This window comes from Ambystoma mexicanum, chromosome 7q (genome assembly GCF_040938575.1).
Source record: "Ambystoma mexicanum isolate Mex_15411 chromosome 7q, UKY_AmexF1_1, whole genome shotgun sequence".
Classification (NCBI taxonomy): Eukaryota; Metazoa; Chordata; class Amphibia; order Caudata; family Ambystomatidae; genus Ambystoma; species Ambystoma mexicanum.
This window is the reverse complement of record NC_090941.1, coordinates 1063958180-1063970783: the sequence shown is the minus strand read 5'-3', so window position 1 is coordinate 1063970783 and position 12604 is coordinate 1063958180. Positions and strand designations below refer to the sequence as shown.

General features: G+C 51.0%; 1 protein-coding gene across 4 annotated transcripts in view; it reads right to left on the bottom strand.

Moving 5' to 3' along the window:
* FHIP1B (FHF complex subunit HOOK interacting protein 1B) overlaps positions 1-12604 on the bottom strand; it is an 889991-nt gene that overhangs the window by 635826 nt on the left and 241561 nt on the right. Inside the window, exon 1 of one of the 4 annotated variants that reach the window (XM_069640432.1) lies at positions 3123-3201. The exons of the other annotated variants lie outside the window; for them this stretch is intronic. The gene's annotated coding sequence lies outside the window, so the exon portion shown is untranslated. Of the gene's footprint in view, positions 1-3122; positions 3202-12604 lie in introns of those variants that run through there. 4 annotated transcript variants of the gene reach the window in all.

The window sequence follows — 12604 nt, the reverse complement described above, 5'->3', positions numbered from 1 at the left end:
GTCAGCATACCACCATGACCACAACTTGGGTCCATTTACGTCCCACTCCGGCACCGTGAGACTCTGTACCACGTCGGCCCTTAGGAAACTGCAGCCTTCCACCAAGTGCTAACCCAGCACCGGTTATCCCGCACTCCTCGTGGATTTCCCGACAGCACCCACCTGCTCTCCTAGCAATACCACGAACAGCACCACTACTGGTGCCTTTTCCTGACGAAGGCCAGCACAAAGACGGCTACAACCAAGCCACTTTCTTTGGCCGAAACACACCCTGTGTCACACCCTGTGTCGAACTACGTGTCACAACTGCATCACTACCCTGCACCTGTCAAAATTCAATGATTGTTGTGTGCACTTTCTGTTTTGTGTAACAGCGGGTTCTTATACCCCCTCGATATATGAGGAAACATGTATCTAAATGTAGTGCTGACCTCTATATTCCAGAGGCCTACACCTATTTGTGTCACCACTGCATAACCAACCTTGTTCGTGTCTTTCAACTATCTTCCGTGTTTATCGGAAGAAATGTAAAGTAAATTGTGGAGTTACTTACTACTTCCTGTGTGAGTATATAATAAACATTCACACTTAGCACTTCTGTGCCTCTGTTTTGGATCTCCTCATCCTGATTATTTTGTTTATGAAACGTATACCCACCTGGGTAAATCGGGACCTAGCCAGGTGCCCTAAGATTTAAATGTCTTTGATGGGGGACATGCCCTCCTGACAGGGCTGCGAACTACTTACTTGGCTCCCCTAAAAGCAGTCCACCATACTTCAGCACGTCTTATTATAGGAGCAAGGAAATGTGACTGCGCACGCTACAATGGCCTCTTCTCCAGGTCCGGACACTGTTCAATACTGCAAGCATATTCTACAAAGAAGTCACGAGTAGCACACCAGCTTACCTGGCAGCTAAGCTCCACATATATGGAAGCCCATCGAATCGACCGAACAGCTCGAATTACAGCTCGTCCGTAAAGAGAGGACCTGCAAACAATCTTCTTCTTGTTGCGCACCCACTTTCTGGAACTCTATCCTGTTATCAGCTCTAAATACTCCCACTGTAATTTTACAAATCTCAAAATCGACTCACAAATTGCAGCTCACAGATCTGTGCCATTGTTAGAAGATGCCAGACCAAACGCTGGCTGCCCACAAGCTGTACAGCGCTCCACTGCATTCGAGCAAGGTCTGCGCTTTAAACAATAAAATAAAAAATAAAAATAATGGCATAAATCGATACATTTAAATGTTCACAAAATTAAGAACGTGCGAAACCATCCATCGCAAGCTAGCTCACGTTCTCTTTCCAATGAGCATAGAAGAACCCAACCCATCGAAGGTTATGAGGCAGCATTGCCAGACTTGAAAGCACATTTTGTAACCATACATGTCTCAATGGCTTTTGCTCTTTCTGGAGACCTCACACAAAGAGGAGGGATGCGGAGGCTAAATTTAGGCATAGAGGATTAATAAATGCCCGTCTACTCACCCTAGCCTGGTACACAAGCTGCAAAGGTAGGCCGACTGGCTGGCCAAGTCATGGCTGCGTGCAAGTATACATTCAGGAGGCCAAAGTAACTAAGATTCATTGTCTCGCGCCTACACAATACATCTAAGAATGGATCAATAGCCTAGTGAAACACAGGCATGCCATACATATAGGATGAATGGCACGGCAAGCCATGTGGTGGGTTTCCAACTAGCGCCTTGTCGCCAATCATGTCATATTTGGAATGGAGGGGTCAAAGGATAGTGCGACACAACCTTCACAGTAGGATGGGGTAAGACATCCCGTGTAGCTTCTATACAGTCATACTCCTGATGTACAGACACTATGGATGGCTAGCTAACCGCTCTGGACCAACACACGGATGCTCCACATAAAGGATTGGAAGGGGAGCCTGCTACATGGGATAGAAAATATTAGCCTCCTTGGTCCCTCTGGATTTGCTGCCCCCATGGGACTTCCAATGGCCTATGGTAACAGCCTCTCAAAGCTATGGCTACTGGAATACACAACCCCTCAACACTAGCAGGCTTAATGAGCCAATCAGAGAGACGGAGAGCATTTCACCTTCCGAACTGGACAGTGTGATGGATTTCTCCATCTAGCTGCACGGGCCAGGTCATTTCCACACGGCCCAAGAGGCTGCTGCCTGGATCAAGCCCATTTAGAGACCCAGGGTATTGTGCCTTGTGCATTACACTGATCAGGGTGCACGGGACCCCGTCATCATCTGAAACCAAGCGACAGTTGGGGGTTGGGGGGGGGGGGTACCCTGACCTGAGCAAAATACTGGAGCTAATGCAAACGCGGCTGGTGTGCAGGGTCATTGTCGCAATGCCAGCCTAGGAGGACGATGAACATGTTCAATGGAGGAGCGCTGGTTTTTAGTGGACTCTTCAATGCCACCCTTTCGTCGCATTCTGCCAGGAATGGAAGATCCTGAAATCATTAGTGCGACTGAATGTAGCGGCTAGCTAAACCCACACGCACACTATTAACTTTACTGGAGGCTTTTCGAACACTGGTAGAAAAGCCCCCCAAATAACCGGCGAGATAACGGGGGTCACGATATGCACTACTCTCTGCGGGCAAACCTACTCTGGCATTCTAGCAAAGCGCTATACTCATCCAAAAGGATGTGCACCTTGTAGGAAGAGGAGTGTAAGTACGGTGGGCCCCAGCAATGCGCCTGCACGCGCGGTAGTAAAGTGCGCATGAGTTATGCTCCTAGTTTGTGTGCATTCCTGCACCTTTGCCAGGCCATGTGCCACTAAAAGAAAGATTGCGCAAATCACTCTACGGCGTCTGTAATCTTAAACACGTGTCCTTAACTAAAATAGTGCCATTTCTATATACATTTAAGAAAAACATATTTTAAAAGGGAAGACTTGGATGCAAATGATCCGGGCATCAGAAAGCGAGTATCGGGCACTGTCGGCACACATGATCAAGCATGAAAGTACAGCGCCACCTAAGCGAGATACCTTGCCTTCTGTGGATCGATGTGTTAGCAGGCAATGCAAGAGCCACAGCAGATGAGAGGGAAACATCCGGCTGCTGAGCCCAAGCAGCGAGGCCTGCTGTAAAGGGGGCCAGGGGGCAGCAGTACCTGGTGCGGGTCCTGAGGGTCCGTGCTCGGCTCGGCGCCTTCTGCCTCCGATCCTGCCCTGTCTGGACCAGTCCCTAGAGGTGTGGCGGGGTGGGGTGGGGCCTGGACTCTGTCCCGGGGCGTGGCGCTCGCAAAGCGGCGGGCATTGCGCAAGCATGGCAGCCCGCCGGGGCAAGTCCAGGCTCGGCCTCCTGCTGCTCATGAGTCACAGCGGGGCACCGTGCGCCTCTGCTCTCCAGGCACGCGGGGAGTCTGGAATTTCGCAAAGCTCCGCGGCGGCCTCCGGTCCCAGGTAGCACCCCCCCCCCCCATCACACACCTACATCAGCTGCACTGCACAGCGTGACGCGGGCATGGCAACCCGCCAGTCTCGACTGGACACACGTGTGATCTTTGGCAGGTTGTTTTCTACATCCGAACAGGTGGGATGCAGGAAGTGCCAACAACAACGCCGTGCGTTTGCTCCAGTGGCTTCAATGCAAAACATGTATTGATTTTGTATTTATAACACGCCTGTACACAAGTGTTTCTAGGTCCCACAGGACAGGAAGGGGGAGACATACTAGGACTTGTATCATTCGGGTCGTGCAAGTGTGAAAACAAAAGTGCAAGTGGGAAAGGGAGAGTGCAGGGGAGAAGTTGTCAGGGTATCATGGCTATGAGTAGGTGCGGCCAAGGCAGCGCGGCTCTGGGTAAGTGCATGTAAGGCAGGGGGCAGTAGGAGTTACAGTTACAGCCCCTAAGTGCGCGGTATGCCCGGAGGCCGTGCAGGAAGACTGTCATGGAGAGGCCTGGTAACATGCGAGACTCTGAGGGTACCCGGCAACCAGTCAGGTCGGACAGACAGGAAGGTTGGCAAGGAAGAGATAGACAGAAAGCACAGGAGAAAAGGAAGGTCTTGAGCAGCTTCCAGAACTTGGGTGGTCTGGCTCAAGTTTGAGAGGGGCAGGGAGGCTGTTCCAGAGACAGGCACCTGCAGAGGAAAGAGATCTACCACCCACTCTCAGCTTGGAGAAGCGTCTGACCATCAGAGAGTTCGAGGTAGATGAGCAGAGGGCTCTAGAAGGAAGGTATTTAGGCAGAGAGATTTGGATATATCGCGTGCCCCGGCCGCAGAAAGCCTTGTGGACGATGCAATGGGTCTTGAACTTGATCCTTGCAGCCACCAGGAACCAGTGCAGAGATTTCAGGGCTGAGATGAGGTCCCTGGGCTTGAGGCCAAGGATAAGTCTCGCAGTCCTGTTCTGGATTAGTTGAAGGGGGTGAAGCGTAGAGTTAAGCCAAGTGAGAAAGAGGCTGTTGCAATAGGCCAGCCTGGAGAAAACCAGAACTCTGGAGATAGTGAGCTTCTGGGTGTTAGGGAGAATTCCCATAAATTGTTGATTTCCCTTACCTACTGAGACCCTCAGCAACTTTGCTGGATTTCTAGGATTTCTTTTTTCACCCGGTAAGAGTGTGAGCCTTTTTTCCCATTCTTACATGTGTTTTGCTGTGTACGTTTCCACTTTTTGTGTGATCTAGGGCACTGGAGCCTCATCGACTCCAGGGCACCAAATGTTTCATGTGTGTTACACAGCACCTTCAGTGCAGTGACACAGGGTTGTCTTTTAGACTTCCCACCGACTCCATTTTCTGGGGCTGACTACAGTCCCCCAGAAAAGGGGAAAGTTGCCATTAACTTTACCTTAGTCACTTTAAACCAAAGACCCAGTACACCCCATCTTCCATGGAGTATTGGAAAGGGTTAATTCGTATCCCTTTTCTTCTGTGCCCCTTGGGGCATTGTTTCGCTCCCTTTACATTAAGAATTGGCTGGTGGCAGAATCTACCCTAACTTTTCTACTGCGATTATCTTATATAAACGTGGTAATGTTTTAGCCTATTATATTAGCCTCAAACATTAACCCGCTTGACCAAATACATTTTATTTTGGCTCCGGCCAGGTTTATTCGCCATTTCTTTTGTTAAAGTCTTTCTCATGTTTTACTATGCGCGCCAAACCAGGTTTGGTCCCTTTGTTCATCGCTTTTTCGCGGGCTTCCACACAGAACCCCTCCTTTAGGCACCTGAGAGTCTGGATAGGCAGGATGTGAGGGAGGGGTTTTAGGAACCCTGCCATGGGTTCCCTTGGTAACCCAAGTCGCACTCTTGTCTGATTGGCTAAGGGGACTGGCCTTGCCAGGCCAGCCACCCTGCTGTGTGATTGACAGCCAGGCTGTATGAATGGGGGAAAACTGCATAAAAAGCAGGTCTCTGGGTCTGGAAGAGCAGAGTCGCCACTGGAACGAAAGAACCAATGAGGAACTGGAAGAACAGGACCCCTACAACGACTGAACCGCCCGGTGAAGCTCTGCTCCAGGTCAGAATCTCCATAATCCAATGACAGAGAAGATCCTCCAGGAAACTTCTTCTCTTGAGCTGGTGGGACCAACCAGTTCACCCAAACTGGAAGCCAGGACCCTTCCTCTGGTCGAATTCGCTGTACAGAGCTACAGTGGGCCATATAGCCAGGAAGGTCGGACCCTGCTTGGGTTTTAAGGAGCGCACCTTTTATTCGTAATATGGCGCTGCTGCTGGTTTCTTCCCTGGGTAGTGCAGGACCCTCCAGTCTTCCTACTTCTGTCAGTCCGACAGTCGCTTCAAGAACCGTGAGCCTGCAGGAAATACCAGGAACGTCTGCCTCAGCTACAGCCCCCTCTCCGTTTTAAGGTACTGTGCAAATCCGGTTGTGCGTTTCGTTCAGCCATGGTGAAAGTGTTTGAAATCTTTCTCCAATCCGAGGACTTGCCCTTCTCTTCTCTTTAAACTAACTTCTACCAACCAACCTCGTCCGGAAACCGTGCCACGAACTTTACTGCGAACTACCCTGAACTGTATTATCTTGATTGTGTAAGACAAAAATAGGCAGAACCCTCTTTTTTAGTCAGGGGGCCTGACTCTAGAGGGTTAGGAGATATGTTGAAACAAAGAGAGGTAGAGTCATAGGCTACCCTAGACATAGACATGACTCGAGGTCACCATGCATTTGCAGCGAGGCCAGGTGACTGCTGGCTCTCAAAAAGGAATATCACCGTAGACTACAGGAGTGATCAATAAACAAAAGGTTTATTTTAACAAAAAGAAATATATACAAAGGGTGCCGTAGCACGCGGAATACACTGCTAGGGTACTTACATGACCCGGTAGGTTACCTTTTGCAGCTTTTCCTTCTATTAATCTTAGGAACATCACCTCCTTCTTTTTTTTGATAAAACATGTTTATTATCAATTGGTTACAACATAGACAAAACAACCAAAACCAAAGGGGAGGAACACGAGAGAGACGAGGCAGCTACATCCAATGGGGCCGACACGGCCCGTCTTACAGTAGTAGTATGTCTTGCATCACCATTCTTATGGAATACGATTACAGTTCACATTGTAAGTGTTCAGAGTAACATCCCCCCCGAGTCCATATACATCAGGGCCATCCCTCCTCCCATGCCGCCCATATTTTAGAGGCTTTGTTGGGACAGCCTCTTGCGTTATAGATCCTTCTTTTGATCATAGCACATGTGTCCTTGTCCAGTGCCCATTGTTCCAGTGTCGGAGAGTCCGGGGCTCCCCATTTTTGTGCAATATTGCACTAGATTAGGGCGGCCGCCGTATGCAATACCAGTTCTTCCCATTTATTCAATTCATGCTCCCCCGGTACTCCCAGGATTAGGACCTTCGGGTCCATTTCTATTGTTTTGGAGAGTATCCGGGCCAGTTCCCGACCAGAAAGTTCGGATGCGGGGACAGGACCACAGAATGTGAAAGAAGGTCCCCTCCTCATCCCCACATCTGAGACAGTTCTGGTTCGTTGCTTTTTTCCACCCAAACAGTGCGGTTCTAGGATAGTACACTCTATGCAGTATTTTAAGTTGCACCAGTCTGAGTCTCGAGGAGATGGCGGCTTCCCGTAGGTGCATTAGTACCCGGATCCAGTCCTCAGGGTCGATATCCCCTACATCTATTTCCCACTTGGCCTTTAGACTGGTCAGCTCAGGAGTCGCGAAGGAAGTGATGGCATTATAAAGAATGGATGTGCATTTGGAGGGGATATATTCAGGCAAAATGTTGCGTTCAATAGGTGAGCATTCCGGGATATTGTCCTCTGTCGATATGTGGACTCTTAGGGCGTGGGACATTTGCATGTGATGGTATCTCTCAGTGTCTGGGAGCTGGATTCTGCATTGTAGGTCCGCAAACGGGTCAAGATTCCCATCTTTCAAGACATCCCCCACTTTCTGAATCCCAGCCCTCACCCAGCACGACCAAGGCTTCAGTTTCGCAATTTCCTTCAGATTGGCGTTTCGCCATAGGGGTTGCGCCGCTGATATTTTGTTCCTCCACCACACAAACTTGTGTACGTTCCTCCAAGTGGTAATAATCTGTGCCTTCATTGTTAGTGGGGAGGATCTAGGGGGGGTTTGGTACAATAGCTGCAATGGATCGGTGTCGTGCATAGCTCCCACATCGGCTTTGATATGGGGTAGTTCCCGGTCTCCATGCAGTAGGTCATTGACCACCACCAGTTTGGAGGCCCAATAGTAGGTCTGAAGGCGGGGCACTCCGATCCCACCCTCCCAGACCGACCTCTGAAGTGTGGCCAGGGCTATACGTGCTTGTCCTCCGCCCCATAGGAGCTCCCTAAGGAGGGTTTCCACCGGCAAAATTCAGCCCCCAGGATCTGCAACGGGGCGTTTTGAAGGACATAAAGGAATCGCGGGAGAGCAAACATTTTAAAAAGGGCGGCTCTACCCATGAGGGTCAGGGGGAGAAGCTTCCAATGTTGTACATCATTAGAGAATCGGTCCATGATCGGTTTAAGATTGTGCATGCTATAACTGGTAAGATCTGTTGTTATCCAGATCCCAAGGTATCGGAAGCCAAACTGTTCTATGTGGTATGGACAGTCAGATGGGTCGGGCTGACCCCCTCCTTTCACCGGGAAGAAAACTGATTTCTTCCATTTGATCTTTAGACCGCTAAATTCCCCGTATTGGACAAGCATCCGGGTCACTATGGGGCAGGTTCGGACAGGCTCTCCCAGGTATATCAGGAGGTCGTCCGCGTATAGGGATATCCGGTCTTCGTGTCCCTCTGGCCACTTGAATCCCATCCAGGATGTGCTCTGGCGAAGCCATATGACCAATGGCTCTATCGCGAGAGCGAAGAGAAGGGGGGAGAGGGGGCACCCCTGCCGTGTACCCCTGCCCAATCGGAAAGACCAAGAGGGCCACCCATTCACCTTGACCTCCGCCCGGATATTTGTGTACAGCAGTTTCACCCATCCCAGGAACCCCTCCCAGAAGCCCATGCGTTCCATGATCTCCCAGAGGCCATCCCATTGGACGGAATCGAAAGCCTTCTCAAAGTCGATTGCTAGAAGATCAAGCGGGTTGTTAATGGTGGGAGCCCTCTCTAGCGCCAAGTGAAGTCGACGCAGATTCATTCGGGTCGATTTGTGTGGCATAAAGCCACATTGATCCAGGTGTATTAGGGCATCAGCTACCGGTTGTAACCTGTTGGCTAGGAGTTTGGCGAGGACCTTAGCCTCGACATTGATTAGCAAGATTGGAGCTTATCAGATTTAGGGATGACCACAATGGTGGCCTTACAGAGGTCCTGCGGGAGGGTGCCCTGTTCCCGGGCAGTGAAGAACATTTTATGGACGGAAAATGTAATGTTGGCACCCCCCCAGCTTCTTCCTGGTTTCCACTGGGAACCCATTCGGGCCCAGTGTTTGCAGTTGGGCTAGTGCTTCGGCCACCTCGGTCTCTGAGAGGGCAGAGTCCAGACTCGCCCTTTGCTGTACTGAGAGTTGGGAATAGTATGTTATTAAGGAGCGTTGGGTCCAGCCGCGAGGTCGGAGCCCGATAAAGTGTTTCATAGAATTGGGCAAAGGCCTTGGCTATCTCTGCGTCCGATGTGCACCTTTCACCCGTGAGGTGACAATCTCGCGAACGCAGCGTGGTCCCTCATCCCTTTTCTCCAGCCAAGCTAGCATACTGCCGGCTTTGTCCCCATGTTCATAGATTCTGGCTCGAGAGTCCCAATAGGCTTGTTTAGCGTTGTCCAATAAGAGGTTTCGGATGTGTTCTGTCTTGCGTTGGGTCAGTTCGCCCTCCACTTTTGCTATGTCTTGGAGTCTCTCTCGCCTCCTGTTCGCCACCCGGGAGATTAAAGCGCCCCATAAGACTGTTTTATAGGCCTCCCAGACCACCACCGGGTCCTGTTCTCCGTTATCATTAATTTCGAAGTGGAGACTTCCGTAAGGTGGTCAATTAGCTCGGGAAAACCCAGTTGTAATTGTTTAATCTCCATGTTCTAGGGGGGGAGGACCCTGTGTGCGAATTTCCACAAGCAGGGGTGAGTGGTCTGAGATGCCCCGTGGAAGGAAATCGGCCGCCCGTGCTCTGTAGAGATCTGTGCGTGGGACAAAGAGATAGTCAATCCTGGAGAGGGAGCCGTGGGCTCCAGAGTGGAAGGACTACCCCTTGGTGTCAGGGTGTAACTCTCGCCATACATCACCGAAACCCAAGGCGGATGCAAAGTTAAACAGCTTCGTAGGGGTGTCCGGGTTGCGTTGTCTGAGATGTGTACAATCAGTGGTATTGCACATGACATCATTAAAGTCTCACCCCAGAAACAACCTATCAGGTTGATGTTTACCTATGAGGGTAGTCAATTCCTCCAGTAGCTCCTGCCCCAGTCCGGTTGGGGAGTACACTGAAGCAAAAGCGACCCTCTCATTCCAAAGCGTTCCCAGGATCAGCACATAGAGGCCCCTAGGGTCTTGTTCCAGGCTTTGAATGGCAAAAGGGATGCGTTTGTGTATAAGACAGAGTACCCCTGGATCCCATTGTGTATCCCGCATGGAAGGCCGCCCTGTAGTTTGTGCGTTGGAAATGAGCACAGTTTGATCCCGCTAGGTGTGTTTCGGATAGCAGGGACACGTCGGGGGAGTGTCTACTGAGTATTTGCTTAATCAAGCGCCTTTTAATCGAAGAGCCCATCCCATTTACATTCCAGGTGAGCACCTTGAAAGACTTGGGGCGTTCAGTCGGGATCAACTGGGGTTGTATGGATGCCATCCAAAAATCGGGATAAAGGGTTGGGTGGGTGTTTCATGAGGAGGGTATCCCCGTTAAGGGTGATGTATTGCGGTGCGTGCCTGGGGTAATGAGTATTATACTGTCTGGACCATCTGTAGCCTCGTCTTACCATGAACCTCAACAAACCTTGGAGCTTGCAGTGACGCGTTGCTCCCAGGGTAACAAAAAACAAATTATAACTTTCCCTTCCCTCCCCCTCCCCATACTCCATCCCAACACGAAGTACCTGTAGCCCCAATATTGCTGACACTCAAAAAAGGTAGGGTGTCAACCTTGCGAACCCTTGTTCAAGTTAAAACTAAAGAAGTTAGTGGGGGGCCCCCGTAGCCTTTTCCTAGGTGCGATGGAGGTACGCCACCGCTAGCCACAGTATTAATGATGTAAACGACTTACAACAGTTTCGTGGCCCCACCCAGCATAGTCAGTAGTATCAATTCAGCCCTACACCCGCTTGTGGGATCAGACCCACCAGCAGAGGGCCAGCCAGAGTCAGTCCCCAGCTTCCGCCAGTTGGTTCGGTGAGGGTGGCTGGTCCAGCTCCGGAGGGTGGCCCGCTGGTGGTCTGGTATTTCTGTCCCTGTTGGTTCGAGGTGCCGACCAGTCTCCCTCGATATGCTGCTTTGCCCATCGCCAGGCCTCCTTTGGGTCATTGAAGTGGACCGTTGTGCCCTTATGATAGATTTTCAGCTGAGCCGGGAAGAGCAGGCCGTATTTGACTCCCATTGCTTGCAACTGTCTAAGTTTTTCAAAGGATTGCCTTGCCTTCTGGACCTCCCGCATGTAGTCTGGGAAGAAGGCTATCTTGGAGCCGTTAAAGGTGTTCGTGCCTTTGGTGCATGCAAGGTGCAGCAGCGCGTCTTGATCCCGATAGTTCAATAGTCTAGCTATCACCGTTTGCGGAGGAGCACCAGGCACTGGTCTACCATTGGGAATTCGGTGTGCCCTCTCTATATAGAAGAATTTGGAAAAGGATTGCTGGTCAAACAGGTCCATCAGCCACTGCTCCAAGAAAAGCTCCATACAGGGGCCTTCAGCCTTCTCGGGAATACGTAGAATTCAAATGTTGTTGCGCCTGGACCTTCCCTCCCCTTCTTCGACTCTGGCTTCCAGAGTTTTGAGTTTGGCGGAGACTCCTTGAAGCTGTTGTTGCACCGAGTGCAACCCGTCCTCCGTGTTGGAAATATGCTGTTCCGCCTCACCCGTTCGTGCTGACAATTTCTGCAAGTCGTGTCGGAGGAGGGACACATCCAGGCTGATTCCGTCCATCTTCTACTCCATTGATGTGCGGGAGTCTGCTATAGCTGCCATGACGTCTCTCAAGGAGAGTCCGGATGCAGAGTCGTCCTCTACCGACGGCAACGGTTGAGAATGGGGGGGGTTGCGATGGAGGAATCGTGTACTGGTCCATTCTGTTTTGCATGGTGGGCCGTCTAGTTTTGTCGGGCAATCACCGGCGGGGCTGCCTTCGCTGTGTACGGGTCTCCGCGCGGCGACCAACTGGCCGCGCCCGTCTCTCCTCGTCCGGGCGGCTCAGAGCCTGGCATACTGATTCCTCCAGTCGGGGTCCCACGGGGCCACGCCGCCACTCCCGGCCCCCACTAGTTCTCCGGAGCTCCGTCCCTGATGCAAGCTGGCAACCACTGCAGGGTGTGTGGATGGTCCGGTCCCCACTCAAAGCGCGCCAGCGCTCCGGTGGCCATCTTGGTTCGTCGTTGGGCCGCACCGCCGTCTCCTTCCCCCGCTCCCACCTCTGCAGCCCCGGCGTGTTTCAGGCTGGAATTCACCCCAGATGTGCCCTGGGGTATCACGCACCGGAGAGTGTATTTTGGGGTCACCAGATATCCTTAAGTAGTCGTTTATAACAGGATGTTAAGCCGCGGCAGCGGGAGCTCCAGAGGCACACGTCTACTGCATTGCGCAGTTGGCCACGCCCCCATCACCTCCTTCTTAACCACTAACACAGTCCCCCTCTACTTTAGGAGGACGCCCGATTTAACAAGTTCCCGACCACGACTACTTTGTACTGAAGACAGTTCGGTGCACCCTAGCAGCGCTGCTCACCCTGTACAGCCACTGCCCACCACCAACTACACACCGAACCAGAAACACCTACCAGTGTGTCGACAATGTTATTGCATTGTTAATGTAAAACAATGCAAGAAATCAAATAATTTGTCCCTCTGTCTACTAACCCACTTAATATGCTGACCACAAAATACTGGACCATGCATTTCCATGTGCTACGGCACCCTTTGTATATATGTCTTTTTGTTAAAATAAATATTTTGTTTATTGATCAATCCTGTTGTCTACGGTGATATTCCTTTTCGAGAGCCAGCA